Source organism: Glycine max, chromosome 8, assembly GCF_000004515.6.
Source record: "Glycine max cultivar Williams 82 chromosome 8, Glycine_max_v4.0, whole genome shotgun sequence".
Taxonomy (NCBI): domain Eukaryota; kingdom Viridiplantae; phylum Streptophyta; class Magnoliopsida; order Fabales; family Fabaceae; genus Glycine; species Glycine max.
The window spans coordinates 36,784,587-36,789,565 of record NC_038244.2 but is presented as its reverse complement, the minus strand read 5'-3'; positions in this window follow the sequence as shown (position 1 = coordinate 36,789,565).

Sequence of the window (4,979 nt, the reverse complement as noted above, 5' to 3'; positions counted from 1 at the left end):
CTGGCCCTAGGCAAACGACTCCAAAACCAGTGATTCACCAAATTTGTTATATCATCCTCTTTTCTGTTTTATATGATGTAGGAGGTTTAACAATTTATATTTATTTATATATTTTTCTACTTTTGTTGTCTGTTCATAATGTTAGTAATTTACCATTCAATTTTACAACCTGAAAGTTATTTTTCTTTATTTGAGCACAAGCATCTGTACTTTGTTGTTATTCTATTTTGATTGTTCTTTTTAATTTTTATGAGAATCAGTTCGGTTGTTTTTTCTATGAATCTTTTTACTCATGGACACTTGTTACAGGCTATTATTGTCTCATGTTGTGGCTCCTTCCACAGTGCTCTTTCTTCAGACCATGTTGTATCTTTACTTGTGTTTATATGTTTTACAATCCTAACCGAGGTGTCTTGTTAGGTTCTTGACATATTGCAAGGTGCCTTCATCTACCAGTTACAATTGCATGCCACAATACGCTACTTTATTTTTCCTATTTGTGAATGTACTTTCTTGTTGGATATTAGGTGTCCTCAATTCCCTGAAACCATAATAGCATTTGGTAATAATTGCAAGAGACAGGGGATTGCTTGCCATCATCCAAAGTTGATTGTTTTGCAAAGAAAAGATAGTATTCAAATTGTTATTACATTGGCTAATTTGGTTGAAAAGCAGGTGTTCTATGAACCAAACTTCTAGTTATTAACATTCAGTTTTGGAGGCCACTTCACTCGATTAAGTTAACTTATATGATACTTTAGTTCAGTATAAAAACATTGTAACTCTTAGCATTATACTTGTAAAATGGTTATCTGTAAGACATCAACTGCAATTGCCTTAGTGTCCCTAATATAAACTTTGAAGCCTATAATAGCAACATTTGTATCATCAGGTTATATTTATGTAAATTAGCATTTCTATAGGTACCTTAAGTCATGCTTATAGTAGGTTTACAACTATTATATGATTTAGTAGGTTTGTATGTCATTAACATGGCAAAACTGTTGATCAATTTTCATGGTTATGTAGCGGAACAGTGTGACTAACACTATATGGTGACAAGATTTCCCTCATGCCACTTCTGTTGATTTTGCATCACTTTTCCCAAAAATTGGCAATGCTGACATTCATCAAGGTTCAAACTATGACTTCACTGCTCAGTTGGCTAGGTTTATGGCATCTCTTGTTATTGATGTACCCAGCCAGGCTCACTGGATTACTCAGCTTACAAAATATGACTTTGGAGGTCAACAGGACATCTTGTTACTTTAGTACCTGGAATTCACTTTTATGGAACTTCTGTTCTGTCAGAATCTTTTGAGGCTTCTCCTGTAAGTACTCAAGTATGTCATGCAGAGATATTGCTGTTTGCAGTGCTGGGGTTGGCTTCCATTGCCACTGCCTCTGTATTTATTTTTGGATATAAACTAACATACTTTTATGCTTTTAAATTTAATATTTGCAAACTGTATCAAGTGTTGTTAAATAGTGGCTGTGGCCCTGCCATGGTGGATTTTTTGCCAACTGCCGTAGGCAATTTGTGAAGGAAGTCTGGCCATGGTGACACCATAAGGCGCAATGGCATGTTTATGTGGTGGAATTTCAGCCTTCTGCCATGTTCCGCAGCCATCCGTTATTGATAACTGATGTATTCACCTAGCTTGGGTTAGAATAATATACCCCGAAACCTGACTTGTGGTTAAGGTATGCTAGTAGAATATCTTAGCTTTCATGTTAAATTCCAGCAATAATATCGTCAGCCATGTAATCATTTGGTGGCTTAGGTGAAGCCACTTCTCCTCTGTTTCTGGATTCTTTGACTGCTATTTATACTCTTGTAGATGCTAATTCCTGTGCATTTCTTTTATCGGGTTTGAAGTTTCTTGGTTTAGTTGTGGCATCTGTGGTTGGTTTGAGCCATCTTTTCCGCACTGTGGCAGACTCAAATAGTGCAAGACTAAAAGAATTCTTTCCTCGGAAAGTCTTGTAAGAATGTTTATCGGAAGTTGGAGATTGTTTTAAGAAGAAATCCAATTATTTTTGTTGATGAAAATGTTGTTAGTGTTCTTGTTCCCAACCCAGTTCAAACTTTTGAGGGAGGTAAATACTAAGTTGCTTGAGAATTCTTTTTGCACCATGTACATTGGATTCCCCATTTATGTCATGATTTTCAAATTTATATTTTATTCCCCATTTTTTTTAAATACTAAGTGCCCATTTTGAATATTATTGAGTACAATGGCAACCTTTCTTCATTACAAGTTAAAATCAACAAGCTGACCTCATTCTTTTTTCCTCCTTTTGGACTATATATTGTTTGATACCTTTTCTGTCTATCAGGTGCATCTTCTATTGGTTCATCTGCCAATTCAAAATTTGTTGCTGATTTTTCATCTTCTGTTGGGAAGAAATCATTGCAACATTTTGATTCAAAAGAGTCTGATCCCAAAGAAATTTGAAGGCCTTTGCTCTTACATTATATTTCCTTGAAAAGTTTTACATCTTTTCTGCAAGATATATTGAAAGAGTGAAGAATGCTTATAATGGGATTTTGCCTTCAAGATATATTCTTTGCTTCACAGAGGTAATATGATTTTATTATCAGCTTTTAATGAATAAATTAGATGTGTCAGGGAATATATATATATATATATATATATATATATATATATATATATATATATATATATATATATATATATATTAAGCTAGATTCTTGGGTACCCTTTATTTTCGTTATTGTGTTGGTTCCCTTAGTAGGTTGTGGTCAATATTTTGTCAAATGTCTCACTTAATTGAAATAAGAAAACAAAAATAATGTATTATATTTATATTTTCAAATAACAAATAAGCAGATATTGACCATTAACTGTTTAGGTGTTATCACCAGTACCCTCATTATTAAAAAAAGGGTTCCAGAGAAATGTCTGTTAAGACAATTCTGCATGATGGATACAAGGACAAATTTGAGTCCTCATTTGAGTTTTTAAAGTAGCAGGATCACATGGAGAAAGAGGCACACACTCTTGCAAAGATTGCATGGGACAATTTGTAGGTCCCTATTTAGGATGAGTCCATCTCTCTTAACATGTGGAAAACACATTTTCAAAGGGTTATTTTAGAGGAATATATCGAGTCAGCAAATACCCCCCAAAAGCCATTTCAATTTAAAAAACAAATTTGTTTGTTAGTTTTGAAATCTTTTTGGCATCACAGATGTGAATCTCATTTAGCTAGTGACTCTTGTATTAGTATTGAAATTTAATTTTAGAAATTCTTTTCAAAATTATCTTAGGAAGGTGAAGTTTTGACATTGTACATAGATGTAATTATGTGGACAATGCATAGCTGATTCTCTACTTTTGGACAGAAAACATGGCAAAGGTTGAAGACTTCAAATATACTTCATGATGCCATCCCTCATACACATGAAAGAATAGGTCATCCAATGCATATCAAGGTAACTAACTTTATACTGATTTATATTTTATACTCATGTATGTATTCTTGTTATGGAAACTATACTCAAAAGTTAGTTGCTGTATTTTTAGGGACACGCTAGCAAAAAAACATGGTAAAATGTGCAAAAAAAAACTTGGTAGTAAAATTCACAAAATGAAGATAATTGGGTAGTAAAATGTGCAATTAAACTTTATTTATTTTCGTTTAGTTACATGGAGTGTAATATTTAATATGCTAGTTCTTTTACTCCCGCTGTAATAATTATCAATGTTCTGGAGGCTCCCCACCATTTTTTGTCCTATATTGTAAGTGCACATGTTTTGTGTTTTTCTCTCCGAACACGATACTCATGTTTCTAAGGAAAATGACAGTATCCAAATCTGTCTGTAGGATGAACTTTTGTCATTTCTTTGTTTATGCTTTCCATCTTACAATTGTGCAGTTAATTAACAAGTTGTTGTTGATGCAATTATGAACTTGGGATTATATTTACTTTTCCTCCTACAGAAAATAATGGTTGTCCCGAAGTTAAGAACAAGGAAGATGCTGGCTTGTGAGTGGGAAGAAGTTCACCCAGATATTGTGGTTAGAAATCACCTTTACTTCTTGAGTACTATATATATATACTCTAGATTCATATAAACATTACCTGTCATCATAAGGTTAACAAAATTTTAGATCCAGGAACTCCACCTATGGTTTCATATCTGGTTCCAAGTCTGAGTAAAGGAGGAGGTTGTGTTAGGCCCTCGGCAGTCAATGCAAAACTCGTTGATATACCAAACAATATTCTAGACTTGAAACTGAAACTATTTGGCAAGAAAAAAGCATGTGTAGTTGATTCCATAGATATCATACTTCTTTTAAGCATATGATGTCATTCTTTGGAATGCTTATGTTTTTTGTGTTTGACTAATAAATCAGATAATATCATGTTTGGATAGTTTCTCAATGATTTTAATAAAAAAAAAGTTGTTTTATGACATTAAATCTTTTGGATATATACTTTTAGTCAAAATCAATATAGTTTCTCCCTCCATTCCTATAAATATATATTTTATGAACATGCCTGAATCATAGACAATAGAAATTGCCATTGCACTTAGCAAGTATGCAGTTGGATTTAGATGCATTTGACTACCTTCCACTTGAAAGACTTGGATTTAGATTGGGAAGGATGTGCATGAATGGCATAGACGTATTGCTGATCAGGTACATGCAGCAAAATATTTAGTTGTCTCCTACAAGTTAATTCACTTTTTTTTTATATACATGATTAGCTGACAATTTGTGATATAAGCCTGTTAAAGAAAAGGTGCACTTATTTTCTGCCCTGAGTCAGAATAGTTGATTGGATCTAATAAAAATATGACCGATGACCTATTCTTTCAGCATGGAAGGTTTCATTTTATTATAAATTTATAATTTATTTTAGTCTGCTCCTTTTGTTTAGCATTTTCTTGTTTGTAGTTGTCAAACTTCTGGATTATGACGGGCATCTGTTTTCATCCTTAAAG